The sequence below is a fragment of the Liolophura sinensis genome, chromosome 1, assembly GCF_032854445.1.
Source record: "Liolophura sinensis isolate JHLJ2023 chromosome 1, CUHK_Ljap_v2, whole genome shotgun sequence".
Lineage (NCBI taxonomy): Eukaryota > Metazoa > Mollusca > Polyplacophora > Chitonida > Chitonidae > Liolophura > Liolophura sinensis.
In genome coordinates, this window is record NC_088295.1 from 36,589,620 (window position 1) to 36,605,779 (window position 16,160).

At 39.7% G+C, this 16,160-nt stretch overlaps 1 long non-coding RNA gene across 1 annotated transcript; it reads right to left on the reverse strand.

Annotated features, from left to right (window-relative positions):
- Window positions 1-596: 596 nt before the first annotated feature.
- Window positions 597-3,290, reverse strand: LOC135461669 (uncharacterized). Its single transcript, XR_010443379.1, has 3 exons — window positions 2,947-3,290; window positions 1,153-1,408; window positions 597-649 (listed from the first exon to the last, which is right to left on the reverse strand). It is a non-coding gene; the product is annotated as an uncharacterized LOC135461669 (long non-coding RNA).
- Between the last annotated feature and the right edge of the window lie 12,870 nt (window positions 3,291-16,160).

Here is a 16,160-nt window from a genome sequence, read left to right on the forward strand (position 1 = left end):
GTCCCAAACATTCCGAGGCCAATAAGCTTTGGTGCATACCTGGCCCAGCCTGTGAGAAAGAAGCTGTAAAAATCTTGACATAGGTTGACCGTCAAAATCTGGACCTTTCCATGCCGGCAGCTGGGAGGGGTGCCTAGCAACGCCAAGGGGACGTCACTCGCAGCCTCATCACCACCTGTCTCCTTGTGTCCTCTCGCCCAGAATTTCAAACTTTCACCATTAAAACTCATACCTGCCCAAAGCTTAGACAATTTCCATCATTTTGATACCAAGCATGCACCTGTACACCAAAAACGGCAGGCTGGCAGCAAAAAAAGACTTTACACCCTAAAATACACAGAACTACAATCGTCCCTACTGAAAAACGGAAGTTGTAATGGGGGTCTGTGTCCTATCACACCAGCCAACTTTTTTCAAAATCAATAATTTTTGCACCACATAATGCTTACTACCTCTAAACCTCACACATAAAGTTACAGCTTGATACATGCAAAAACTTTTGAGTAGGCGGAATTTAACTTGGGGTACCCCTATCTTGGAAATGTGTCTGTTTGTCCGTCCTCAAGCATGAAGTTCAAAGCTCTGTAGTACACATACCGTTCAAAATATCTCAACCAGGTCAAATGTTTTGGAAAGCTGGTATGTATATCTGCAAGAAAAACGAAAAAATTCCAATGACAAAGTATTTTACATTTTCCATTGACAAACATTTAGAAAAGTATGGATTTTCAAGTAGATTTTCTTGTTTACAGCAGTGTAAAGAAAATACTTAAAAGCCAAAAGTGTCAAAATATATATCAAAAGACAGGTAATTTATCTGACAATTCACTTACAAAATATAGGACATACCTTTTAGCAACTTTGTGCAAAATTTGACTTAAAGTGATACAGGTGGGTAGCAAAGCGGAGTTTCAAAATTCCAGAAAAGTACATTTTGATCACCATCAAAGTAAACATATGCATCCAAATTGATATAGAAATGCTCATAGGCACAGTTTCCATGGATAGGGCTAAAGAAAAGACTAGTATCCCTTTTACATAGTGATTCACATGATAAAACCCTTTAAAAGATCACCCACTACCCTCCCCCCCCTCCCCCCACTACCCCCCTTTCCCGTCTCCCCCATGGCTGCCATTGGTTGGCTGGCTTACCTCAACTCACAGTGCAAAAGAATCCCACCACCTGTGTTGTTGCCTCAGACTAAATTAGTACTTTCTACATAACAAACACCAAAGTGTGACACTGGCATCTACAAGAGATAAGTAGAGGGGAGAAATATGAATTTGCCACTTACAAAAATAAAGCCACACAGTACATGCACATTGGTCATTCAGACAGTCAGCAAGGCAACCCTCCCAAGACATGTTGAAGGGACCCAAGAAGAGGGGAAAAGCTATACTTTTTAACCTGTAACAACACAGAAATCCTCAAATAATCAGTGAGAAATTACATCCGTAATCAGGTTCCACACTGGGTGTTCCTGGGTGGGCATGAGGAATGGACATTCAAACTGTCCGTACATATATGAGAAACCTGTGACGTTTCCCCGTTTGGGGGGGGGGGGTCGGGGGGGCTGGAGGGGTATGTGTCATGGTGTAGTACCGGACCAATGACGGGGATTCTAGGTCGGCCAAGGGAGTGGAAGACTGCATCCGAATGGTCACGCCTTTGAGGAAGCTGAACGGCTAGCAGACCCCACTCACCTAGGTAGATCCCAGTTCAATATATGCATAAACCAGGCAAAGTTCACTGACGCCATGTTTGGGAGACAAGATCTAAAGAGGGAAACCAAGACGAAAGCTCAATAGGTATTAAACTAGGATGTGAAAGCCATATGTAGCTGTCTAATTTCTAACTTGTGTGTGAGGACATTGGAAACATAAAAAAAATCCCAGTTGCCCAGGGAGGTGGATGCCACACTGGGCCAGATACTAAAACAAAAACTCCTTGAGATGTCGCAGGAACAGCGTACTATGTTCTGGTGGAGAAACAGACACCTGGTGGGGCAGAGACTCATTTTCACAAGGGCAATATTCCAACAGATCACACTTACATGTATGCTAGAAACTTGAAATTGATCATTTTTGTTCCAACGCCACACATACTGTGTGAGTGCACATGTAACTTGTCAGAGGAATGAATATACACATGCAATGAAAACTACATGCCTACAGTGGTTTATTTTTAAGTTTAAAGAGGAAAATTTACCTTGTCCACTTCAAGTCTATGCCCAAAACAGCAGACAGTGTTGCAGCAGAGATGCCTGTTTTTAATGTTTTGTGACCTGCAGGATGATTTGAAGCACATTTACCTAGTGTGTGGTGGCACACATGGGAGGAACCTGACTTGGTTTGTAAATTAAATGCACACTGGCCCTCTCTACTACTCTAGCCAAGTAAATTAATCTGCTGATGTGTTTTTATCCACCTGTGTGAGGCTGGGCCCTTATATGTGATGCAAGGCCTTATCGACCATCCTTAATCACACCACCCTATCTATCAGCCACATACTCCAATTTCACTCGCAGCACTCAAATTTTGCATTATTCATCAAATGTCAGCCCCAAAAGAGACATTTAAAAAACCAGGAACAATGAAACGTCTGTGTTTGTTCCAGTCTGTTTATACTCCTGTACTATACCCTTGACCACAGATCGTTTTAGCCGATTTTTAGACAAAATGGATATGTGGGGAAAATATAGAATTAAAAAGCTTTAAAACTGCTCAATCAAGTTCCATGTCAATGCAAACCACATCGCAGATGTACCCACCAAATATTATCACGCTGCTGCGAAATCTGAGCACACAGTGACATATTACATGTTTTGGCACAAGTGGACAGATCAGGCCTCAGACCCCCATTAGTTTTCCATAAGCGACAATGTTAACGTTTAGCGCTGTAGCTCAGTCCCAAACATTCCGAGGCCAATAAGCTTTGGTGCATACCTGGCCCAGCCTGTGAGAAAGAAGCTGTAAAAATCTTGACATAGGTTGACCGTCAAAATCTGGACCTTTCCATGCCGGCAGCTGGGAGGGGTGCCTAGCAACGCCAAGGGGACGTCACTCGCAGCCTCATCACCACCTGTCTCCTTGTGTCCTCTCGCCCAGAATTTCAAACTTTCACCATTAAAACTCATACCTGCCCAAAGCTTAGACAATTTCCATCATTTTGATACCAAGCATGCACCTGTACACCAAAAACGGCAGGCTGGCAGCAAAAAAAGACTTTACACCCTAAAATACACAGAACTACAATCGTCCCTACTGAAAAACGGAAGTTGTAATGGGGGTCTGTGTCCAACTGGACAACTCGCTTCACACAACTCTCTCGTCACTGGACTTGGGCACTACCATGGATGGAGTGGACTTTCCCACCTATACTCCGCAGAAATCCTCTAACATGTCCTCAGTACTCGATGATAACAACAGTAACATCAGGCTATCAGCTACAATGTCACGTGGTCCACCACCGCCATTACCTACAACCTCCAAGCCGAATATGCCGTCACCCAATCAACGGTGGAAGACTTCTGTATAATCTGTACATCTGTATAATGTACCAAGTAAACACGCCAATCAAAAATCGTTGGTGTTATATCTATTCCAATTCATCGGCAAATGTATAGTGAATATACTCAGAGATCTATAAACATAGCTTATTTCAGTTAAGGGACGAATGCTTTAGCTTAGAAAACGTACATATTCATTTTATGAATGTAAATTTCTCTTCTCCAACAGAGATTCCATACAGAACGAACCATGAAGAATCCAGCCTAATCAGTGTATCATAGTAAAAGCGGATAACGTCTGTCTGATTTCTGCTCAATCATAATGGAGGCCAAGACCCCAGATCAGGATTTGGTTCAAGTGTGCATATTAATGGCGGCTGTTTTCGTCAGTGTTTGTCACTGACATTTGAGAACACCCACATTTCGTTTGTCATATAATCCATGCGTGGTGTGCCAAGTAGAAAGTATTTTGCCAGACAGAAGAGGAATTATTCCTCCAATGCACAAAGCGAAAAAAAATCGGTGTACTTATACCACACATTGTTATTCGACAAATATATTTGCTCAAGCGTCTCTAGAAATGAAGACGCATCCACTGTGTCATGTTAAAATCTCCCAACTCATGCATTTAATAGGCATTCACACCAAATCTGGCAACCATGGAGTTATTCTCATACATGGGTTGAAAGCATGTTGACATGCCATAGAAACATACTCATGAAAAAATGAAATAAACAACAAACACGCTGGCAGTTTTAAAATAGTATTGTCTAACCAACAGTTGGACCTAATAGGTCTTCGCGAAATTCTTCTCTATTAATCAAGCCTCGTGTAGCCAACATGCAGAAGAAATTGTCTAACGTTACAGAAAAGGTCAGGTATAGGACGATGTGTGTGTTGTTTTGGAGCCTATAGCATATATAGTTTTGAAATAGAGTACAAATCGCATATGGCTCTTCAGTTTGCGTTCACTCTTGATCTTCTTACTTAGGTAAATTCTCCTGTTCACCTATCCACTTTTCAAACCACAGATCACTTGCACGAACCACTTTGATCATGAACTGTGGAAGTTAAAGAATCCATCAACTGTAAAAAATTTCAGGATCATCGTATACAGTTTCAGTATATCAGGCTTCAGGTTGAGACATTCTGAAAATTGCATTTGGTGGGAAGCCATTTTCACAAGATAAGAGATGTGCTGCGTCAGTAGTGAAGACATTCTCAATGATAAACTTAGCCAAGCGTTGCCAAAGTTACTTGCTAAAAGTAATTTGTTGTAAAGCAAGCCAAATGATACGAAGACATTCTCAGAGTCGGACAATATGAAGCAATATTCACAATATGCTGCAATATCCCGCTAAGTAAAGGTGTCAGCAGTAAAGACATTCTCCACGATATACTTAAGACGTGGTGGCGAAAGTCACTGAAGATATTCCAAAAGTTTGCTGCTAAATTACTCAGACCAACGCAGGGGCAATGTACACAATGTGTTTTTGATCACAATATTTTACAATTGTCGCCAAATTACAGTGTCTTAAATACATAGTTGGTTACTGTCAAAGGCTGAACGAAACTTCTGGTTTCTCTGTAAAGAAATGATTTCTCACTCATAAAACCTAACATATAAAAGCAATATACTAAGGAAAAATATGCATTTGGCCTCGTATAAATGTTTTCCCGTGGTGAGATTTACCCTTGGATACACAGGTTTTTTCACAACAGGACATCTTTTATTATTCTTACAAACATCATTAAATCCCCATTAAAATAAGTTATGAGCTAACAACTTTTTCACATTATAATTCTTTCCAAACAGATGGGAAAGAAAGTTCCAACAAGGAACACAAAGGGGAACGGCCCAGGAAGATGTCCGAGACTAGCCATAAATATCAAATTCCCAAGATGTGCAAAAAAAAAAGGAAAAATATTAACGTTTTCTTTAGAAATCCGCCTCAATCGAAAAATGTTACTCTTATCTCTTCACCTATTGTATTTTAAATTTTATCACCGTCAGCATTCGTGAATGAGAAAGATACCTTCCGAACTTTGAAGTGAAATTCTCTTGGGATGTATCAGAAAAAAGGGAAAACGCTGGGTTGTAGCGTTGCCAAAAGGATAATAAGAACTTAAAGACTAATAGATTAAATCCACATACACAAAAATGCTAGACATACGATAAATCGCAATCTACACAAAAACACACACTTACATAGAGGACAACGTGATAATACAGAAGCTCTTCTAAAAAAAAAACAGTCCGCTAATCTTTAAAGAAGTTGCTTAATCAAGCTTAAGATTAAAAAAGTAAGTCGTTTGCAGGAAACGCCACGGGAGGCTAGGAACTTATTGGATGCACATCAAGAGCCCACCGCTAGGAGCTTTTGCACATCAAAGAAGGGACAAACAGTAAACGTTAAGATGATCAACAAGGAGACCCCCGAGGACCACTTGTATATAACGGCCAACTCCTCTCTACACCATCATACGATCTGAACACGTCTACAACCATGAACAGCAGACAGGACGACTCGCTTTACACCATCCTCTCATCTCTGGACCCGGGAACGACATTAGATGAGATTGACTGTTCAACTGATTCTTCATTGAATGGAACATGTCTGTTCTACAGAAACGCCAGTTTGTCAGCTACAAAGTCACGTGGTCCACCTCCACCATTACCTACCACTCCCAAACCAAAGGTGGCCGTCACTCGATCAACCGTGGAGGATTTCCTACTCTTGGAATACAGCTTCAGGTAATTATCCATTCTTTATCTTTGTTTGGCATATGTATAGGCTATTTTATTAATCATTCTTTTCAGCAAACCGCTATATATGTTATCTTGCATTTTGTTGCTGTGATTTCATGTCAAGCTCATGCTGGCTTCCCCTCCGGTCGTACGTGGGAAGGTCTTTCAGCAACCTGCAGATGATCGTGGGTTACCCACGGGCTCTGTCCTGGTTCCTCCCACCACAATGCTGGCCGCCGTCGTATAAGCTAAAAATTCTTGAGTACGGCGTAGAACACCATTCAGATAAATAATTTTGTGTCACTGATAGAATCTAACAATGTACATATCATTTGCTGTTTTCTTAAGTCACCTGTAAGCTAAAACCCAAAATAAATGTTATTGTATTTTGCGTCAACATACGACATCCTAGTGGAATGTGTCGAACACCTTGAGTATATACATGTTAACAGTGTGGGTGTTTTCTTTTCCTCTAACAGAGGCTCCGTGGAGACATCCTTAGAGAGAACAACTGACAGCTGTAGCGATGGGAACAGTAGCGTGGGAAGTGTAGACTACCGTGTGCCTTGTCCGACCCCCACCAACCAGTCCGACACCAACCTTAAAACCTTCGATAGGAATAGCCCAATGAGGACTGCCAAACGCAGACGACATATCAAACGTTTCCAACCTAGAATACCCCCTTGCACGATTAGCGAGAAGTGGGACTCCAAATCGACTGCGGGGCCTCGACATTTGATGGCCCGGCTGAAGAGATTTGTACAGAAGAAAATAAGGAAGGTGTTTTCTTGAAGAAAAGTCTCCAGTATCAACACATTTGCAATGTGCCTTCAAGTGCTGTATGCGAATTCTGAGCCATCCTTATATATTCGTTGAGTGCTAAACTTAATAAAATAAGTCCTAATAAAATAGATGCGTATTTGAAAACTTTTTCGTTGTCGTTATATAGGTTAAATTATTTTGCACATAGGCATTGCGCCTGTCAGTTGGTGTACGTAAATGTGTGAACATAACTTTTCAACGTATAACAACCTTGTATTTCTTCTACTTAAGTCATGCTAGGGGCTGTGTAAATTGCTACTATCTATGCATTTACATGAACATTTAGAAGAAAACCCTGACTGGGGATGAAAAGAGGCTGTATTATGGTGTGACCATTTGCCAGCTATTACACTGTTGTCGCTGCTCTGGTTTTACTCTCCATGTTTTAAGTCTTTAATTATATCATAATTTTTACTTCCTAGATAATGGGGGCCTCCGTGGCTCAGTCGGTTAGCGCGCTAGCGCAGCGTAGTGACCCAGAAGCCTCTCACCAATGCGGTCGCTGTGAGTTCAAGACCAGCTCATGCTGGCTTTCTCTCCGGCCGTACGTGGGAAGGTTTGCCAGCAACCTGCGGATGGTCGTGGGTTTCCCCCGGGCTCTGCCCAGTTTCCACCCACCATAATGCTGGCTGCCGTCGTATAAGTGAAATATTCTTGAGTACGGCGTAAAACACCAATCAAAAAAAAAAAAAAATCCTAGATAATGACGTAACGAGTTGTTTGTGGGGGAGTTTTCCTTCAGTCGTTATATTTAGTTTCCTTGGTACTCTTTCCTCCGTGATGTGATTACCATTGGAGCAAATAATGATGATGATTTCTTTTTAATAATTAGATTCCACAAACCAACTAAAATGCTGGTGTACAAAAGTTTAATTTTCTCGTTCAGTGCCTTCAATCATCATTATTTCCCTCACTGGTAATAACTTTATTGGCCATGTTTGTTGATGGAATCCGCATTTACAGCTGTCTGAGTGCCCTCTCATCCGATTTTTCTACCCTTTCGAGTTTTCTCTCTGTTCATATGGCCGAAGCTGGTGTATTTCGGCACCGTCTTCAGTGCTGCCCAAAGGAAAGTTGTGCCCAAGACATGTAGATTCAGACTCCTGCCGTGTCGACTATCTTTTCAAAGCATGAACACAGACAGCATTCAGCTGTCTTCCGCTTTACAGTGATTTGTTTATTACAGTTCATGTACAACTTCATACTGTCACTAGACAATATTGTAATAACTTGTAATGTGAACGTCTTCATAGCTAGGAACTACATGTAGAATCTGGTACCCCTACCATAGAATAGAAATGTAATACATTCTAAGACCAACACTAAAGCGACACTACGTTACATTCATATTCATCATGTACAAATATTCGTTTAATTTCTTCATAGTTAGTTTGACTTATTTTGTTACATATTCATTAGCCTGTAACTGCTTAATTTGCATATTGTCGCAATTCCTTTATGTTGTACAACTGAAAACTGTTCAGTTGTACAACATACTCCCTTCCGTATGCTACGCCCTGCCGTGTGTGTAACCTCTAGGTTATATATTCTCAGAACTTCTTAGCATCTAACCTTTTGACCACTAGGTTTTTCATCCAGCTTACCGCTGCATTATTTGTTCTCAGTTCGACAAGGTGTCCATTAACATATTGATGGAAATGTTTTAGAACCGTCCCAACTGCAAGTAACTCTGCACGAGCTACACAGTATGTTTACTCATGCTTATTCAGTGATCTAATTATGTATACAACTACATGTTCCTTGTCATTATGTTCTTGTGACCAAACAGCTTCAATGGCAGTGTCATTTGCGTCAGTGTCCAGTATGAAAGCCTGATTTGGAAATGGATATGCTAGAACTGGAGATGATGACTTAACTGCTTAAAGGAGAAGACAACATAAAATGATGTCAAAATTAGATGAAAGAGCATCAAAACTTCCAGAAAATGTTATCTTTAATATATTTTTCGATTTTTATAACAGGACAGAAGAGTATTTGAAAATATTTTTGTATGATTGGTATTTGGGACCACATTTTGGTGTTAATCGTGGTTGTGTAATAAAATAAGTACATTTGTTGTTTATATCCAAACATATGCATTTAATCTGTTTTATGATAATATTTATCATAAAAACTATAAATATTATCAAAACCCAGGTTGAACACATTTGTTGGCTGGAAACGCCAAATTCTAGTGCAAATATATGTATTAATCATGTGTGGCATAATCATTTATAACATTATTACACAAAGACTATAGATTCCAATATGTGCTCTCAAATACCTACTATACAAAAATTATTTTTAAATGCCGTTTGCTCTTTAAAGAAGAAAAAAATATTGAAGACCACATTCACAAGTAACTTTTTGCACGCTTTCATCTGAACTTTTTATGTTGTCTCCATTTTTAAAGTCTTGCTCAAATGTCTCATCCTAATAAAATTTAGCTCTCTTTTCAGTGAGTTTATGTAATGGCTATTGCTGCAAATCCATTCACAAAACGTCTGTAGTATGAGCATAGACCCACAGAAGTTGGTAACCTCCTTTTGGTTACGTGGTTGGAGCCATTCCTGCACAGCTGACAACTGATCCGGGTCCGTCTGTGCACCAAATTCAGATACCACATGCCCAAGAAATTTAACTGTCTATTAGAAAAGAACACATTTGGTTGGTTTCGGTTCTAACTGTGCATCCTTCAGCCATTGAAAAACCTGCTCTAATCTGGCTAAGACCAGGTCAAAACTACTTCCGGGAAATTAAGATGTCATCAGTGAACCGTATGCATTCTTCTAGCCATTGACGAACCATAAGGACATCCTCCATCAATCTGTCAAATGTCGATATCGCATCTGATGTTTTTAAAAATCCGAAGTGTAAATCAATACAACGAAACCACCGAGAATCCGACAGAGAGTCCAAACATTCATCTGTTCTAAGGAGAGGATACAAGTATGAATCCCTTTTAGTGACATCACTTAACTTACGGAAATCTACAGGAAATCAAGTAATGCCATCCGTCTTAGTACAAAGCACTATGGGAGATGCCCAGGGATTGGATCAATGACACCACGGTTACACATTTTTGCTATCTTTTCCTTTTCAATTATTTGTTTAGCTAAAGGTAGTCGACTAGGTGGTTATCGAATGGATGCTGCATTCCCAGTGTTATCCGTATGCTTAATTCGGTCTGTATACCCCAACCCATCTTCAGACTTATCAAAACTTGACAGGTACTCGTATTTAATACTTTTAAGTTGCCCACACTCGCCAGATGTCAAGTGAACAGAACTCCTTGTCAACAAATCTCCTAGATTTTCCTGCGAACTTTACTAGATATTACATACCACCACAGCGAATGTGAATTCTCAGGACTTCTCCATTTCATAAAAGGACTCACATGTTCCCAACTGCATACCTGGGTGAACATCATGGCTAATGTAGTTATCTACTTGGACAGTTATTTCCTCCATCTGTGTGTGAACTATGCAATTAAACATTCGAACATGTTTCTTGCATTTTTGCATTTTTTTGATGAGCATAGCTATCTAGCAGTAAAGGAAACAAAGACTGAGATATGCATATAACATCACTGCTACTTCATCTACTTTAGGAAACATAAGTCCTTTTTCAAACAGAGGAGTATATCCGTACCATTTTAGAACAAGTACTCAAGACGTTGTAATACACAAACCGTATAAGGACACATCTACTTGGGATTTCTCCACTCTCTATACTACTACTTCTCACACAGATTTAACAAATAGAATTTCAACACTAATTGTTTCGATGTTTAATAAAACAGGTCACCGCTATATTGACGTTAAAGGCAAAAAAAAAAATCTTCATTTGGGTTTCATTTATGAAGTTGTCCATGGTTGCTCGCATTAATAACATTGATACGAAATTCGGAGAAACTATTATCAACCGATGTATTCCGATGGTTCAAACTGTGCCCCCACTTTGGCTGACATATACTTGTTCTCAAATGAATACGACAATGTGCAGAAATTACAAGGGTTACCATTCATGGGATGTGTTGAGGCTCAATGAGTTGCTCGAATTTCTCATTAATAACATCGATGTAAAGTTTGGGGAAACCATATGTCAACAGTGTAAAGGTATTCCGATGGGTACAAATCATACTCCGCTTTTGGCTGACCTAAACCTGTTCTCATATGAATACGACCTTATGCAGAAGCTATTAAGGAGTAATCCTCACCAGATCGGATCTTTCTCATTCAGTGAAAGGGTATATTCTGGCTTTAAACAATCCATATATAGTAATATAGTCTTGGTTCTGTCCTGATGACAACACCCTTTGCCGTTTACAAAGGTTTGCTATAGGTAGAGCTGTTATAAGAAATACGAAGCCAGTCAGTCAATTATCGAGCACACAAGTGGAAGTTTTCTTTTATTAAAGAGACAAATATTAATATAAACAGGTGCATACATGTATATCCGTATTATGTAATACATTGTTTGATATTATATAACATTTGCACCGCTTATTTACAAGTATATAAATGTCTTTAATATTTAACAATAATATTCGACAATCCGTAAATTATATAATATTCGATAATCGTACTTTATGAATCAGTACGTACATGTAATACAATTCTATCGGTGTGAATAAGGGCTAATACATATATCAAATAATACAAACAATACTGTCAATATAATATAACAAATAAATAATGTGATTATACATGTAATGAATCATATAAACAACATGGTCAGTATATAAATAATCGTGATTATGTAACCTATAACAATAGCAAAGGCTGTGGAAGTTACCCACCTTCGCTGGATTTAAAGACTCTACAGATGGCACATCTTATCTGGACATATATTTGTACAATGACCAAAACGGTTTCCTCTTTCGCAGACTTTACGACAAGAGGGCTACTTTCAATTCTGATATAAATTATTCTTACTTGAGCAGCAAAATACCGATTTGTAGCATTTTAGACCCTACGTGTCGTGTGACGATTTCAATAAAAGTTATTACTGCAAAAACTAGTGTGTTAAGGTTATTCCATCAAACGCCTTCACTCAAAGCTTCCTAAGTTTTACAATGAGTAAAATTCTCTTCTAAGTAAATATAGGCAGAGCATCCAAAATCTCTCTGGTTAAGCGTCACTCTTACACACCTCAAATAACTTTAGTTCATCTCTGACTGGCAAATTATATTGTGTTCAATCTTACCTTAATCTTAGTTGTAATCATCATATTGCATTTATTTGGTTTCATGCAAAAAGTGTGGTCAACAGAATGTTAGAAAGACGATCCAAAAATTACATCCAAAGGTAAATGGCCACAGTCCGGAAAACAACTGATAACAGGCAAACATTCTTCTGCCTCTGGCCATGGCTGAGACCACTTTAGCATTCAGATAATAGTGAGTGAGTGAGTGATTGGCGTTTAACGTCGTACTTAACAATTTTTCAGTCATATGACGACGAAGGAGTCCTTAGGGTGCATGTACATGTAATGTGCCTCCTTGTTGCAGGACGGATTTCCACCGCTCTTTTGTCTAGTGCTCCTTCACTGAGACGACTTACCGAAGGCAAATAAGCCGCCCCGCCCGAGCCATGATACTGATACGGGTCAACCAGTCGTTGATATCCTCTTAATGCTGAACGCCAAGCGATGAAGCTACAACTTCCGCTTTTAAAGTCTTAGGTGTGCATTTAAATAATAGACATTTGGTTTAAATCATTTAAAGGGTGGGTAAATATCTTTCACAGACTTGACTATATATTGATTGTTTAAAACTAGTAAAGACACAGTGTTAAAACAGTGAAATTCCCACGCAATTGCGACTCGGGTTCAAGCTGACTTACCATTGTTTGCATACAGTGGATGAGTATATTTGTTATTATTATGCCGACAAAAAAACACCATCAAGATAAGAGTTAATTTATTTATTTATTTGATTGGCGTTTTACGCCGTACTCAAGAATATTTCACTTATACGACGGCGGCCAAAATTATGGTGGGAAGAAACCGGGCAGAGCCCGGGGGAATCCCACGACCATACGCAGGTTACTGTAGGACCCTCCCACGTACGCGCTAACCAGCTGCGCCACGGAGGCCCCAAATAGGAACTGACAATAGACTACTACGCGCTTCGGGTCGAATTGATATCGGCGGTAATGACTCTATAAGTCACCGGTGGGCACACCTGAAAGAGTCGATGTTGTTTAAAATACTGACAGCAACAAAATGGACCGACAGAAATACGCAGCCTCTAAATGGAAACGTGTAATAAAGCAACCCAAAGTCAGCTGGGTCGCTTATAATGAGATAGTTCTCTGACAAATTAACCATCGGGTATAATCTTCTACGCCTATGTAGGAAGAGAACAATGTGGTGGCAATATAGAAACTCTATAGTGGAAGAACTTACAAACAGTAGGCATGATCACAAATTTGGAATTCGTATTACATGACCGTGGATGAGTGTACGTCTACCCGCTATAATTTGATTGAATATTTATTTATTTATTTGATTGGTGTTTTACGCCGTATTCAAGAATATTTCACTTATACGGAGCCCGGGGGAAACCCACGACCTTCCCACGTACAGACCTTCCCACGTACGGCCGGAGAGGAAGCCAGCATGAGCTGGACTTGAACTCATAGCGACCGCATTGGTGAGAGACTCCAGGGTCATTGCGCTGCGCTAGCGCGCTAACCGACTGAGTTGATTGAATAACATGTAGATCTGGGAGTGTGTTTATTAGCATTACATTTTATCGTAGTGCTCATTTGCTGTGAAACAAAAAAACTAAATTTGGTCAACTGGTTATACATAATATACACACACATAGCTTATCCACACCTCTGTCATGCAAACTATCTACTCCTACCTGCAAATAACTGAAACATTTGTTGATTTCATGATTATTGTGAGATGTTACATAAGTGGTTAAGTTCTGTGATTCTTGTTTAACATCCTGCTCAAGAAGTTTTCATTCATGAAGATTTCAATAGGTTTTATGGGTGAAGAATACTGGACCTCCAATGGAAACCACGCGCATTTATGCGCATGGAGAGGAAGGGAGGCAACTGACCTTCGACGAAGGTGATAATGCGTAAATGGCGCCACAAGCGCTGTCGACAGCTAATTGACACCAACAGTTCATTGTAATATGGGCCAAGAAGATAGTCGACTTTTACAGCTCTTTATTTTTATTTCGTGGTCTGCAGAGACTCCTTCTTTTTACCAGATATATCGGGGGTATATCAATGCATTGTTTTCACTGTTTGGTTACTTTAATATAATAGCTAGCGCAGCATTTTAAGTCATTCTACATGGGTGACGCCCAGTATGATTACAGTTAACAACAGTGTGTGTTTGTTTTATGTTATATTTACACATTGCTCTCGCTGATCTGGTTTTACTCTCTACTATGTAAGTCTTTTATGTTATATTTACACGTTGCCATATCGACATGATCGACATCTTATCGAGGTCTTAAACGAGGGTTTGTCCAACTGTGTAGGCAGTGTAAAGCGATGAGAGCAAAGCCATATAAGCCCCGTCCCTTGACCCACCCATCCCCGTTATCCACCCCGACACTGCTTCCAACTCATGTATCAAGACAGAACGGTGATTGTCCACATCAATATACAAAATCACTGTTTTAACCATGACTGAAGCCTCCTCTCCGGTCCTCAGTGGGAAGGTCTTCCAGTAACCTGCGGATTGTCGTGGGTTTTCCCCAGGCTCTGCCCGGTTTCTTACCACCATAATGCTGGCCGTGGTATAAGTAAAGTATTCTTGAGTACGGCGTAAAACAGCAATTAAATAAATAAATGAAAAAAGCAAGTCATCAAAACGTCTTTTGCACAATGATTAGAACTACTGAGCTATAAGTTCGGTGCAAATTATGTTCTGAGGCATAATCTCTAAACAAAGCCTATATAGGTGGTCGAAACTTCATCAAACTGACCAAAATGAACATTGAGACAGTTTTAGTTAGTAATATCGCCTATAGCGATAAACATAGATGATAAACATACCCACACACTCTCAAATATAGGGCCTATATTTCAGAATTGTAGAAATAAAAATGCAGGAAAATATTTCCGGTATTTTTTAACCGATTTGCTGTACGCCTCACAGTCTTTGTACTTGATATAAATGAACAAGTTAATTGTAACGGATTTTTATAACGATCCTGTGCTCTCCCTTTATCACCTGTTAGTCTCCACTGACTGTGCGATAAAAAATCTGATTTTAAAGGAGTAAGACCGATATTTATCTCGGTTGTTTGGAGCCACCACTACAGAAATATGTCATTTTGTACAGTTATTCAAAAATAGCACCAAATATATTTCCAGCCTGAAATGTTCCAGTATTAGCACCTTGAGAAAACATAAAGCGAATTTGAGTGAATCCATTTATTTACATTTATCGGCATGACTGTCTGCGAGAGGAAGTTTCAAGGGAAATAACTCTTCCCGACTTGATACAGGGTGAACGTCGGCATCATTTAGAATAAAGATTGATATGGCACCGTGCAATGTTTGTTCACATCGTATCAGCTAAAGTAGAGATTGATAGGCCTGTATCACCACACAGTGTGTGTTAACCCCCTCTCAGTAATAAACAAGGATTGACAAAGCACCGTGCAATGTTTATTCACATCTTATCAGCTAAAAACAGAGATTGATAGGTGTACACCACCACACCGCGTGTGTTAACATCCTTTCAATAATAATATCCCCAATAATTATTCACCTCACCTCATCAGCAATCAGTAGAGCGTCTGCCTCCCAATCTGTAGGTCCCGAATCGAGTTATACCTAAGATTACCGTGGTAACTTTGGTAGTACCTCGCGCAACATAAGAAGAATGGACCGAGCACTGCTTGTCTGGTGTTTAAATACAATGATACCGTCGTGATATGACCAAAATAATGCTGAAAGCCATGTTGACCCCAACCAACAAATCAACCAAACAAAACAAAACAAACAAACAAAGCAATGAACAGTGATTCACCTCTACTAAGTCATTTTATAATAGTTTTCAACGTTGTCTCATATTCTTACGCCGAACGTCAAGCAAGC